Source organism: Saccopteryx bilineata, chromosome 2 (assembly GCF_036850765.1).
Source record: "Saccopteryx bilineata isolate mSacBil1 chromosome 2, mSacBil1_pri_phased_curated, whole genome shotgun sequence".
Classification (NCBI taxonomy): Eukaryota; Metazoa; Chordata; class Mammalia; order Chiroptera; family Emballonuridae; genus Saccopteryx; species Saccopteryx bilineata.
Window position 1 is genome coordinate 358,295,851 of NC_089491.1, and position 14,851 is coordinate 358,310,701.

General features: G+C 40.4%; 1 protein-coding gene across 1 annotated transcript in view; it reads left to right on the forward strand.

The window, feature by feature from the left end:
- UBE2G1 (ubiquitin conjugating enzyme E2 G1) overlaps window positions 1-9,540 on the forward strand; it is a 127,244-nt gene extending 117,704 nt beyond the window's left edge. The window contains exon 6 of the mRNA XM_066263003.1: window positions 6,588-9,540. The gene's annotated coding sequence lies outside the window, so the exon portion shown is untranslated. The remainder of the gene's footprint in view (window positions 1-6,587) is intronic.
- The last annotated feature ends 5,311 nt before the right edge of the window (window positions 9,541-14,851 follow it).

Consider the following 14,851-nt stretch of genomic DNA (forward strand, 5'->3'; position numbering starts at 1 on the left):
ATTACATCTGATACCTCCTTCACATCTAGTCAGTGGTCCATGTCTTTTCCCTTCTTTGACTCTTGCTTTACACCATCTTAGATCAAGTTCTTGTTAGTACTAGATTTTACCTTAGTCTGCTGGTATTGAACATTCTTCATGCCAGCCTGCATTTCATGCATCCTGGATATTTGTGCTGGATACGACTGCCATGTTAGTCTTCACAAACCTCAGCTCATTGCATTGGTGGGTTTATAAGTATGACAGTATCTTAGGAACAACAAACACACTCAAGGCTCAGGGCTTGGTTTCCTTACCTATATCATTTCTAGTCAGAAAAAGGCTTGGCTACAACAAAGAATTGGTGAGGAACAAAATAACATAATTGAAACCTAAGCTTATGTGTGATTTTACCTTGTATAAACAGTACTTTATAAATTTAGGGAAATAACCAAGAATTTTATTGTATTTACCTTGATAATAGTATATTATAAATTCAATAAATATTAATGTGAAGTATCACATGCAAATTTTGTAAGAGATTATATATTATTTCCTTTGCTAGTGGGATTAATTTATACTTGATCATAACATTCACATGTTATGATCATATGTCAAATATAAATTATGTTAAGATACACTTACTAAGATTAAAGCTGACTTATCAAAAAGATAGAAGTAAAGATATATTGAATTACAATACCTCATTGCATAGAATAGCATAATTGAAAAATAGTATAATGTACTGTTAATAATGAAACTGAACTGATAATTTACGATTAAAAAGTATGGAAGCAATACTTGGAAATCTTCACTAACATAGATCAGTACTGTTCACACATTAATAACAAAGCATCATCCCTGACCAGATAGTGGCACAGTGGATAGAGCATTGGCCTGAGATGCTGAAGATCCAGATTCAAAACTTTGAGGTTGCGGGCTTGAGCATGGAGTTGCTGGCTTCTCTCTCTCTCTCAAAAAATAAATAACAAAGCATCTTTTAAAATTTAATCCTTTAAAATTTATTAAGTTTTTTCCAAGTGACAGGAGACAGACTCCCGCATATGCCTGGACCTGGATCCACTTGGCAACCCCTATTTGGGCTGTGCTTGCAACTGAGCTATTTTTAGTGTCTGAGGTGGAGGTTCCACAAAGCCATCTTCAGCACCTGGGGCCAGTGTGTTCAAACTAATGGAGCCATGGCTGAGAGAGGGAGAGAGAGAAGATGGGGAGGGGTGGAGAAGCAGATAGTCGCTTCTCCTGTGTGCCCTGACTGTAAATCGAACCCAGGACATCCACACACCAGGCTGACACTCTACCACTGAGCCAACTGGCCAGGGCCGCATTCTTTAAAATTTTTTTTTAATTTATTGATTGAGTTGAGAGAGAGAGAGAGAAACATCAGTTTGCTGTTCCACTTATCTGTGCATTCTTTGGTTGTTTCTTTTATTTGCTGTGACTAGGGATCAAACCCACAACCTTGGCATATGGGGACAACATTCTAACCAACTGAGCTACCTGGCCAGGGCCAACAAAACATCATTCTTTAAAGTTGCAAGTTCTCCAGATACATTCAGCATGCATTGTAATGACTTTGCACCATGTAACAGCCAGAATTTTTAGTAGAACTGACTTTTAAATAAAATTAATACACTCATTTTTTCAGTGATTAATTTTAGTTACTGTTCCTCATTATTGTAAAGTTCAGTCTCAATAGTACACTTTTTATTTAACATTGTCTTTTGATATTTTGCTAGCTCAATAATATATATCTGCTACCTTTAACAGTTCCATATTATTAAGAATCAATGTTTATATCTTGCAATGAGAGGTAATACCGAGAGCAGTTGACACAGAGCTCATTTCAGTATTTATTAATGAATATTTGTTAATTGCCTACTATTTGCAAAGGCATCATTAAGTTCTGTAGATGCATTATCCTGGCCAATTAACAAGCTGTTAATTTAACCAGTTAGATCAAGCATTTAAAATAAAAAAGGTAAGGCACATTAAGAGTGCCAGTGGGAATAGAAGCAGAGCATGGCTTTGAGAAGTCAGCACATGGCTAAGTACTGAATGGTTGGGATGCTTGGACTGAGGTTAGACAGAGCTGCTGGTGAGATTGGAAGTCCCCATAGTAGAGATGAAAATTTATTAGGTGTAGAGAGCATTGCTTTTTAGGGCCAAGGACAGCATCTTGTACAATTTCCAGGTTGAGGGAAACAGATGGAAGAAACAGAAACAAAAACATGTGGACTGGTTAGATACAAAGAGGAGAGCTTGGATAGTGAGACATTTACAGACCTCAGAAAGGAAGAGGATGTGGGTAGTCACCAGTGCTATGACATTAAAAAAAAAAAAGAGTAAGACATAGGAATCTGTTTTGGGGGAAAAGCCAGTGTATTGATGATGAGGGGAGAGTTGTCATCTAGTAGTATGCTGGATAGCAGTCAGTTTAGGGCGAATTGAAACTTTTAGAAGCATCTTTGTGAAAGTAATGGGAAAAAACTCTTGGTACTAAGCCATTTAACTTACGGACTGCTTTCATTTAAAAATGGTTGAGATTATTTTAACATTTACCCCTGAGTGAATAGTTACTTTTATTATTGTCTGTGATATCAAAAAGTGGTTTTTTATCTGGAAGCATACTTGACTGCTTTGTATTTTTAGGGCCTTTTAAAAAGATTAAGTTGTGTAGCCACATTGGAAATGAATGATTTGGTTTTAGTTTTAGAAATAAATGGAAACGTTTGTAGTCTTTTGAAGTGAAACCTTTCCAGAACTGTGACTTTTAAAAGTCAGGAAAAATTAAGAGGTTGGAAGAAAAAAACAAAACCTTAAATTATTTCATAAAACCAGACAATTGATCCAAAAACTAGACAATTGATACAATCTCAATTAATATAAAAAAGTGTGATTTTAACAGCAGATGCATATTTTAAGTTAGAAATGGGATTTACTTACAAAAATGTAAATGATTTAGGTCAGTGCCATTTAGAGTGTTATGCAGTTACTTCATTTTCTCATTTGTCTTTCTAGGGAAAAGAACAAGCAACTTGCTTTTCTGTACTGAGGCTTTTCTCTGTTGAGAATGCATTTTATTCAAAGTGGGAAAAATAGCCTGACCAGGTGGTGACATAGTGGATAGAGCCATGGTCTGGGATACGGAGGACCCAGGTTCGAGACCCCGAGGTTGCCAGCTTGAGCGTGAGCTCATCTGGTTTGAGCAAAAGCTCACCAGCTTGGACCCAAGGTTGCTGGCTCGAGTAAGGGGTTACTTGGTCTGCTGTAGCCTCACGGTCAAGGCACATATGAGAAAGCAATCAATGAACAACGAAGGTGTCGTAATGAAAAACTGATGATTGATGCTTCTCATCTCTCTCCGTTCCTGTCTGTCCCTATCTATCCCTCTCTTTGACTCTCTCTGTCTCTGTTAAAAAAAAAAGGGGGGGGGTAATAGGTCTATTTCTGATGAAGGAAGCTAAAAGCTAATGTTGTTTAAAGCTGGATACTCACTATTAAAAGGCTGGATTGCCTGATTTTAGGTATTTAACAACTTTCATCAGTCAATCCTCTCTAGGGTATTTTTCTTTAAAAGCCTCACATAGAAAGTTTTTAATTGATTCTTTTGTGGCCCTGAAATTTCTTGTTCATACACAGGGATTACTCAATGCCCAAGCTTGTACACAGTTTTGTTTGAGCACTGAGGTATTAATTGGCCAGGGATTAACTTGAGTACAGTGTAGTCTTTGGAAAAACATTCAAATAATATTACCTTAAAGTTGCAATATTTATTCTATAACAATGTCTCTTGAGTTTTAATATGCCATATGTCTTAGATTTTTCTAATAAGAAATGGGTGCACATATGTGTACCTATATGCAAATAATAGATAGAACCTGATTATGGCGAGGGTGATACATTTATATTTGGTGCATTTATTGCTTCGTTGGGGACTGGGTTTTTTTAGGGGGGGACAGACAGGAAGGGAGAGAGATGAGCATCAATTCTTTGTTGTGGCACCTTAGTGTATTGATTGTTTTCTCATATGTTCCTTGACCCTGGGGCTCCAGCCAAGCCAGTGACCCCTTGCTCAAGCCAGTTGACCTTTGGGCACAAGCCAACAACCATATGATCATATCTGTGATCCCGTGCTCAAACCGGTGACTCCACACTCAAGCTGACAACCTCAGGGTTTCGAACTTCGGTCTTCAGCATCCCAGGCCAATATTCTGTCCACTGTACCACTGCCTGATCAGGTACTAGGGACCATTTACATTGCTTGAACCCTTTTGGAAAGAAATTCAGCAGCTGCCTGAGCTGTGGTGGTACAGTGGATAATGCTTCGACCTGGAATGCTAAGGTCGCTGGTTCAAGACCCTGGGCTTAGGCCCTGGCCGGTTGGCTCAGCGGTAGAGCATCGGCCTAGCGTGCGGAGGATTCCCGGCCAGGGCACACAGGAGAAGCGCCCATTTGCTTCTCCACCCCTCCGCCGCGCTTTCCTCTCTGTCTCTCTCTTCCCCTCCTGCAGCCAAGGCTCCATTGGAGCAAAGATGGCCCCGGGCGCTGGGGATGGCTCCTTGGCCTCTGCCTCAGGCGCTAGAGTGGCTCTGGTCTCAACATGGCGACGCCCCGGAGGGGCAGAGCATCGCCCCCTGGTGGGCAGAGCCTCGCCCCTGGTGGGTGTGCCGGGTGGATCCCAGTCCTGCGCATGCGGGAGTCTGTCTGACTGTCTCTCCCTGTTTCCAGCTTCAGAAAAATGCAAAAAATAAAAAATAAAAAAAATAATTAAGACCCTGGGCTTGCCTGATCAAGGCATATACGGGAGTTGATGCTTCCTGCTCCTCACCCCTTTTCTCTCTCTCTCTCTCTCTCTCTTTCTCTCCCTCTCTCTCTTCTCTCCAAAATGAATAAATAAAAACAATCTTAAAAAAATTAGCAGTAGTTCTACTCAGGAACTACGGACTAGGGCCACAGGTAGGCCCACAGCTCTCTTTCTACCCACAACAGAGTTTTGGTTTGGTTGAATTTGGGTGATTATAAGATTAATAACTTCATTCAGGGCTTTAGGAGACATACTGAACTTTTAACATGCCTGGTATGAGTTAAAAATTAAAAAAAAATTTTTTTTTCTTTGTATTCCTCTGAAGCTGGAAACGGGGAGAGACAGTCAGACAGACTCCCGCATGCGCCCGACCGGGATCCACCCAGCACGCCCACCAGGGGCAACGCTCCGCCCACCAGGGGGCGATGCTCTGCCCCTCCGGGCCCTTGCTCTGCCGTGACCAGAGCCACTCCAGCGCCTGGGGCAGAGGCCAAGGAGCCATCCCCAGCGCCCGGGCCATCCCTGCTCCAATGGAGCCCCGGCTGCGAGAGGGGAAGAGAGAGACAGAGAGGAGGGGGGGGGGTGGAGAAGCAAATGGGTGCTTCTCCTATGTGCCCTGGCCGGGAATCGAACCCGGGTCCCCCGCACGCCAGGCCGACGGTCTACCGCTAAGCCAACCGGCCAGGGCCTGAGTTAAATATTTTCATAATACTAAGTACATTTGACTTCTTTGTTAGTTTAAAAGTATATGTCTTGAATTCCTAGTCATCCTTTATTCAAGTTCTTTGTACCCAACAATGTGCTTGGCACACAATACAGTTTTCTAAGTTTTTGAAACACTCAATTCGATGGAATATTAGTAGGTGTTATCCTCTTTGTCCCCTTCCTTTGCTCCTTCTACATAGTCAAAACACACATTAATATAATAAAGGCTCTGAGAAGCCCAATCGTTGAATGACACTTTTTTTTTTTTTGTAATTGAACTTAGTTTTTTCCTAACTTTTTTGAGCAGGAAGCTCTGCCACTTATTAGCTGTCTCACTTTTCTCTGCAAAATAGGGCAACACTCCTTCATATGGTGATTATGAGCATTACCTGAGATTTTGTAAAGCACTTTATATACTGTGTGGCACATGATAAGCACTTGATAAGGTGGTAGTTGATTTTATTTAATTATGGTCATTGACTTCTACGCTAATAGAGGACCTGAGGCCTGCAACTACAAAACAATAGAAAACTAATTGTGATAAGGGGTCAGTTGTGGGGACTTCATGGAGAAAATGTGTTTGGACTGAACTTAGAGAATTGGCTAAAATTTAGCAAGTTGAGAAGTATAGCAATCTTAAATTGTTTCTCTGATTATCCTTAAATATTTAATTTCCAATCACTCGACTTTTTGGTAATTCTTCTGTTTTTGACTCTAGATATACTATATAAGTTGCAGTACATTTGGAGCATCAAAAAATCTAAATTAAGGCTGTACAACAGAATTTTCTACACTGATGGAAACAATCCTGTATCTGCACTGTCTAATACGATAGTCACTAACTATCTTGAGCACTTGATATGTGGCTAGTGTAACTGAGGAACTAAATTTTATTTACTATTATTTAGATTGAAAACAAAATGGCCAAATGGCTGTCATGTTGGACAAGTGCAAAAGTGAGCTTAAAATAAAAATAAGAATTTGTTTTTAAAGAACTAGCATAGGAATAAAATTTATGATCAATTAATTCTTTTGTAATTTATAAATGAATTATATAATGCTGTTTGTTTTATTGTAGGTCTCCAATTGAGAAACATGGCACTGTTTTTCCTGCACTCTACCCACCTATTGCTGGACTTCTGTTGTAACAAGTTGGCAAACACTGGCTGGAACTGGGCTGCAATAAAACATGCCAGTATCAATGCTGACAAGAGCCTAACAAGTGCCAACTTACAGATGATTACGCATTTTGAATTCTAATGAACTGTTTTAACCTTCAGGAAGAATTGTAAAGACCTGTACATAGCACAACATGATCCGGATAATATATATACTGTTCATGTACATCCACAAATACACCTTGTACCAAATAATGCTTTCTTGTAGTAGAATAAGAATCGTGTAAATTCTAAAAGATTTTAGCAGGTTTTCTTCCCCTAACTCATTGTTTCTTGTTTTAAAAGACTCTAAAAGCATGTCAGATGAAAAGCAATTAGGATTAAAAGTTTCCATTTAATTTCCTTTAAAGCATTGAGGCTTCATTAAACTCTTCATTTACTAAACTTTTGTATCTTCTTTGTTTTGACACACTCCCTTTTGTGTTTATCTCTTCTATCTGCCAGAAAATTTTCAAATCACTTAGTTCAAATACTGACATACTTAATAAACAGCTACTTGATTTTTAATGATGACTTCGGAAGAGGGGTCATCACTAGGTGCTTTGTCCTTTTTGTATTGTAGTTGCACTCATCACTTGGATTGGATGTAGCAATAACATTTTTTGGCCGTTGAGAGCTCTTGAACTGTCATTATTCCCAAGAATTAAAAAGGGTTGGTTCTGAACTCAATTTACTGAAATTACCTCAAAAACAAAATTCTAATTTGGTTTTATTTTTGCCCTCTAGTTACTGACTGTTAAGGTTGGATGAATAAAGCATGCACAGCTACAGGCTTTTTCTTCACTTCTGGGTTTGCTATTTACCTTCATACCCTGGTCCTTAGCCCTTCATATTTCTTTGCCTCTATTCTTCTGTACTGCAGATTTTTCTCACTTATTGTACAAAGAAATTGCGATGTATATTTTCATGTAATTTGATTTTGGAATTCTGTCACCTTATGTAGTAAGTTCTTCCAAAATATAATTTTTTTCCAATAATTGTCAAGTTGTTGGCTTTTATTATATTGAATGAAGGTATAATACTGAATGCCAGAGAAGTGCAGTTTAGAAAAAATCTCAGGTTGATTCCTTATGCAAACAAACTTTTCATACTTGAAAATCACATGGCCATGGCAGTATATATATTTGTCTCCATCTAGATTCTTATGTGACTTTCAAAGCGTTACGGAGGTGGAAATGCTTTGCTATTTGACATAGGGATTCTGTCACTGACATGGTGCACTTGGATTTTATTAATGTTTGAGCATAAATATATTTCATACTTTTAAAAAAACAACATAAGGAAATGGTAAAATGACCATGTGGAGTGTTAAAGGCAGGCCAGACCCCTCTCTATTTGGTGTTAGGTTAGGATTATCAAGTAGTCTTGTCATATAAGGGACAACACCAGATAGGACATGGTATTTAATTGTGAGAATCGATGAGAATTGGCACATCTCTGCCCTGTGGAGTTTGGAGAGATACTTTGGCAGATGAAAAGATTCCTGCAAGTAGCCTAGCCCTCTATGAACTTTGCATGTCCTTTTTTAAACAGAAGTAAAATGGTTAAGGATGTAGTCACCGTAGAAAGTGATTTTTCTAAATCCCAGGCTGTCTCTAACCCAGGCTGTTCACTTTGAAGCAATATGGAAACCCATAAATGTATAATGACTGTTAAAAATTTTTATTTTATTCATTGTAGCCCAAGTTTCTTCAAGAACTTTAACTTTTTTTCTGAAGACTATTGTTGCCCCAAAGTGCCAGTACTGCACACCTACATGGGACTTTGAAAGCAATCCTTTTACATCAGAAATTGTTCACGTGGTGGTGGTTGTGACAAAATGGAGTCTGAATTTTGCTCTTCTATTGCTGAATTCTGCTAGCGATCTGTTGAGTTAAAACCTGGCGATTTGACTGTTCAGGGAGAAACATGATTTAGTAACTCAGGGACAACTATTCTTGAACTTTAAGTGCCACTTTTATGCAGTTACTTGGATATAAACGTATGTGTTTAGGGCTTAGATCTAGGGGAGAAGAAGAGAGAAGCAGGAATGAGTGCACCTTTCTTCACACTCCTTTCCACCTGGTGTCCTGACCATGCTATATGTGGAAATACAGGACTTGATAGATGTTTTGCCTTCTTTTCCTCTGTCAGAGGTGTCATCTGTGCCTTCCTAAAAGTTCATCTAACAATGTGAATTTCAATGCCTCTATATTTGTTATTAAATCACACTTGGGTGACACTTATCCAGGTGGCTATTGTCCCACCAGTCCCTCACCATTAGTGTGAGGTGAGTCCTCTCTGCCTTAGGAAAAGGATTTTTCTCCCTAACTTTGTGCCAGCTATTGACATCTACATAGTCTAATTGTAGAAGTGTTGGCTGCTTCCTAAATTTATTCCAAGTTCTTGTAAAGGCTTATAAATTTCAGTCTGTGCTCATAATGGGATGATCTCAGTGGCTTTTTGGCCTCTGTGAGTTTAAATCCATGAGGTTGGTTTTTTTGTCATTATTAGGCAATATCTTTGTGAGGTTATTCCACTGGTTCTGTGATCACTTGGGTGTCATATTTTTTAATGGCCTTCATTCTTGGTTGTGGAATTTTATCTTATGCTCACTCACCCTCTACCAATCTGCCCATTTGGGGTTGTGGTGCCTGTGTATCTTTGCCCATCTGGTCTCCAGTTGGTGGAATTACCTTTTTTGTACTGCCACTTCTCAGCATCTTTGAAATTTGACATAATGTTGCTTCATTCCAATTTTTAGTTCTGTAATTTGTTGATTGTATTTAAATATGTGAGTTTTGTTGTGATGTTTACTGTATTGTAAAGCACCTCGATCATGTGATGGGGGCTCTATAAATCAATAAATGATGACTTAGAGGCTGTATCATGGGCTATTTTGGTTTTAGGATGCAGGTGAGATTCTTTCTGTGTAAACAGCACACAATACCAAAAGGTCCACAGGGGAACCTTGGTAATTTTTAAAACTTCATTTAAAGAAGGAACCAAGAGGGTAGGACATTAATTTCCAAACTAATACAATGGTCTTAAATTTTTTAGTACAGGGCCGAGTACCCATCTTTAATCAAGAGTTTTTCTGTGATGCTGATTTAGAATCTAAATAAAATGAGCACCATTGGAAATTTTGACTTTGGCCTAAACTGGCTGTACTATAAAAATAAGTAAAAGGTGAAGAATCCAGACCCAAATGTGAACTGGAAGAGACCACAGGCACCATCTCAATCATCACCTTCCCTGCTTTAAACAGATGGGCACACTTGGCCCAAATACCTGCCCAGGACCACTTAGTAAGTTAGTGGCCAAAAGTCAAGACTGAGTACTTTTTTTTTTAAAAAAGTAAGATTTCAATATCCAGCTTTTCACCCTGCATCCTTACATAGAGTTCATGTGGATATACAGCGTTTGGTGTTGAAAGATAACTTGTTTTCATACAAGTTGCCAGCCACTACTTGTATGTATTAAGTCTTCTTCCTCACAACTCTTGAGAACATGCAACTGAGTAAAAAACAAGAAAATCCTGGGCCTGACCTGTGGTGATGCAATGGATAAAGCATCAACCTGGAAAGCTGAGGTTGCTGGTTCAAAACCCTGGGTTTGCCCGGTCAAGGCACATACGGGGGTTGAGGCTCCTCCCACCTTCCCCTCTCTGTCTCTTCTCTAAAATGAATAAATAGAATCTTAAAAAAAAAAAAAAAAAAACCAAGAAAATCCTAAAGAGCAGTTGGGAAAGATTGGGAGTAATTTTCAGAGTTGTGTGTTTGTTTTCTTTTTTTAAAGAGAGAGGAGAAGCTTCAACTCGGTAGTTGCAGCACTTTAGTTGTTCACTGATTGCTTCTCATACGTGCCTTGACCAGGGCGCTCCAGCCGAGCCAGCGACCATGGGATTCATGTCTATGATCCCATGCTCAAGCCAGCGACCTCATGCTCAAGCTGGTGAGCCTGTGCTCAAGGCGGCGAATTTGGGGTTTCAAATCTGGGTCTTCGGTGTCCCAGGTCAACAATCGATCCATTGGTCAGGCATTTTTCAGTTTTAATTTCCCGGGGAAATGTATTTGAAATAAGACTATTACAGGAGGGTGCAGATGATGTTCCTGAACTTGATCAGCTTTATGCATAACCATCTACTCCAGGTACATAACAAAAATGTTTTTGTTTGCATGCTGCTTCAAATTCAGATGAGCTTTTTGAGTGTTTCTATGGTGTGCAAGGCACTAACTTGGCTTGAGGAAGGCCTAGTTGATTTTCTCCCTTCCCCTCGTAGAGATAGGTCTGTAACCACCTTATTAATATTTTTCATTTTCTGGGAAACTGCAAACCTCAACGGGATTCAGTTTGCAGAGCAAGTTATCCAGGATAAGGTATTTTTGGCTGCTCAGTTTCACATGTGTGTAATCTGGCAAGGGAGGATTAGGCTTTTTGGCTTGTTTAGTCAGCATATCACCGAAGTGGAGTGAAATGATTAAAGTATTTTGAATCCTATTCAAATAGGTGGAATAAACTAAAGGAGAAGGAAAAGGTTCATAAAAGGCAGCCAGACACATCTTAGACATAGGAGCTGCACAGAAAGCCGTAGGAAAAATACTTGGTTTTTTCCCTTCCCAGCAGTATCCATTAGGAATAAGTATAACAGCACTTGTGACATCTCATTTATTCCTAAAGAGCACCGGTTCCTATTTATAGAGCTTCTTTGTGGCAGGCCTGTCTAGGTTTCATAAAGTAGCCAAATTCTTACACAGAGCCTTCAAAGTAATAGTTTCTTGTGAGGAAACAAGTTCAGATAAATTTTTCAAGACCATATAGCAAGCAAATTTAGCAGCCGGGATTCATTTCCATGACCTTCCTTACATACTGTATGCCATTACTCTCCTTACTCCAGAAACATCTTTTCCAAGGTCACATAGAGAGTGGCTGTGTTGAGGCTAGTAGTTGAACCCAATTCATTGGACTTCCAGTCTAGAGGTTCCCTCCCTCCCTCCTCCTATTATGCTATGGCTCTGTCTCCCTGGCAAGTCTGTTCCCGTGTGCTCTTCAGGCAGTCAGCATTCATCCCTTCTGCAGTTCGTGTTCCCTGCCTGAGACAAGTCCACATGGTTCCTCTTAAACTGACAGCAAAATCTAAGGTCTAAAACCATGTTTTCTAGTGCTTAGATTTTTTTAAGATGACTATATATTTCAGGTATCTAATGTAGCTCCATCCAAGTCTGTTGGGTATTGTAGTTCACTGAGTACTACAGATGCTTTATTTTACAGGCTTTGTTAAGAAGTCCTCTATAGCAATGTTTTTCAAATGCTGGTCCACGGACCAGTCCACCAGAAATTTTGTGCCAGTCCACGAAAGATTTAACCACCTTGATATATGATTATATACCTGATCTTAAGTTGAACACGCATATGCTCAGGGTGATTTGTACCTTAGTGGTTCCTGAAATACTATTTTCACCCATTTCCCACATGTAAAAAAGGTTGAAAACCCCTGCTTTATAGCTCAGAGGATTCAAGCCAGTAAGAGCCCACTCAGAAGACAAGGATCAGTGGAAGGATTATATTAAATGCATTTCTATAAGGAGTGCTTTCACCTCTGATAGAGGGCTTCTTGAAGGTAGGTCTTGATGAGGTAGCTAGTCAAGCCCTTGAGTTGATTAAACCTCTTAGCGAGTTCTCTTTTGTTGTGGCCTGATAGCTTAGTTGGTTAGAGCATTGTCCTGACACGACAAGGTTGTGAGTTTGATTCCCCATTGTTCGTACAAGAATCAACCAATGAATGCATAAATAAGTGGAACAACAAGTCAATGTTTCTCTTCCTTCCTCTCTCCAAAATCAGTAAATTAAAAAAAGAAAAGTGAATTCTCTTGTGACTGTGGGCATCTAGTCCAAGCAAAGTGAAAGGGCATATATATATTTTTTATTCCTACATGTGTGATCCCAAGGGAGAGGGTTCTCATCAAAAAAAGGGGGTCATGCCTGACCGGGCGGTGGTGCAGTGGATAGAGCGTGGGACTGGGATGCAGAGGACCCAGGTTTGAGACCCAGAGGTCACCAGCTTGAGTGTGGGCTCATCTGGTTTTAGCAAGGCTCACCAGCTTGAGCCCAAGGTCGCTGGCTTGAGCAAAGGGTCACTCACTCTACTGTGGCCCCTGGGTCAAGGCACATATGAGAAGGCAGTCGACAAACAACTAAGGTGCCACAACAAAAAGTTGATGTTTCTCATCTCTCTCCCTTCCTGTCTGTACCTCTCTCTGTCACAAAATAAATAAATAAATAAATAAATAAATAAATAAATAAAGGGGGTCATGACCCCAAATCACTAACAGCCATGCATCTAGTCCAACTCCCTTTTGAAATGTAGAATCTGAGATGGCAATGTAAAGCTTGCAGGGACTTGCCTATGATCAACACAGCAAATCGGTTGCAGAGCAAACTTGAACCCAGTTCTCCTGACTCCCAGTATAGGTCACAGTGATGGTAACTAAAACATTCTGAACAGCTGCTGTATGCCAGACATTCTGAACAGCTGCTGTATTAGGCTGGTGTTGGTGAGGCAAAGGCAAGTCATATGCTGTAAAAGCAGGCATCAGTTATGACAGTACTTCCCAACCACTCTTACATCATTTTTATCTTGTGACCCAGTAAATATTTGTAGGGTACTGTTAAGAGAAACAAATGAGGCTGCTTATGGCCACAGGAGACCGGTTTGCCTGGCCACGCTGATGGCCCCAAGGGCTCACCATGTGGGACACCTATAACCCATGCTTGACAGAGAAGTTTTGAGGTATGGCACCTCCATTGAGCCTGGCAAGCACAATATTCCCTTCCCCTCCTTGGTCTAAGTGCTGCTTGCTCAGTGCAACTCCTCTAAGCACCTCCCTGCCCATACCTCCTTCACACCTTTTAGTCTCCTGCCACAACTGGAACCTCATTTCCCTGAGCATACCATCATTCTTACATATTTCAATACTTTTTCCCTTCCAGGTCCCAGGTGTCCCTCAGCTAGAATTACTCTTCCTCAAAAATTTTCCCATGATCTTATGTTTCCATGTTTAAAACTCCAAATTCCTTCTCCACTTCTACCTCACTACCCACAAATGCTTAATCTTGGTAACACCTAAAACTTCTCCAACTTCAAATCCTCCCCCTTTTCTGTTCTAACACCCTCATTCTGTTCTCAGATCCTTCAACCCACCATCTCTTGGCTCTTCTCGAAGGCCACCACTTACTTGCCTTGCAGTCCATAACTGTTGATGCTTCTAGGAATGGGTACATGCAACATTCTTTTGATTCTTCTTTAAATAAAAATCTTTTTTGAAAGGTCTAATGCTATTCAATTACATTACCCTTTAAACCCCTCACCCCCATTTTTTGGTATTAGTCATCCACACATTCACTAAAGATTTAAGCACCTGAGCCTGCCCAGGTGCTAAAATAGATAGAACGTTGGCCTGGGATGCATAGGACCCAAGTTTGAAACCCTGAGGTCACTGGCTTGATTGCGGGCTCACCAGCTTGAGCATGGGGTCACTGGCTTGAGTGTGAGACCATACATATATCACCCTGTGGTCGCTGGCTCAGCTGGAGCCCCCAGGGTCAAGGCACAGGAGAAAGCGATGGAACAACTGAGGTGCCGCAGGGAAGAATCGATGCTTCTCTCTTCCTTCATGTCTGTCTCTCACTAAAACAAACAAACAAACAACCACAAAATATTTTAGCACCTGGTTTATGGTTTCCTTCTTCCCCTGCCTCTAAATTCCAATATAATTTTCCTAGCTTCTCACTTCCACTTCACCTACTGCAGCCTATGGCCCTGTCCTGGACTTTACCATTTCCTAGTGCTATTTAACTTACGAACTTCAGTTTGCCACCCTGACCACAGGACTCTCACCACCTTGTTTGCACTGCACTGGTCTTCAATTCTGCAGAGACCTGCAGTTTCATAACTCCTTACCTCAGCTCTTAACCCAGTTTGCAGCTGAGCTGTATTCCCGAGCACTCTCAATTTCTTTGGGGGTAATAAATCCCAAGCCCTGTACCAATGCTATAATCTGTATTCTCTCCTTCAGCCAGGTGGCTGAGTTTTGCTTGAAAAATACATATAGGAGACACTTGAAACCAAGACTTCCAACCTCAGTCCTTTCCCAAATTTTCTTCACTCTTCTGGTCCCCTTGCCTA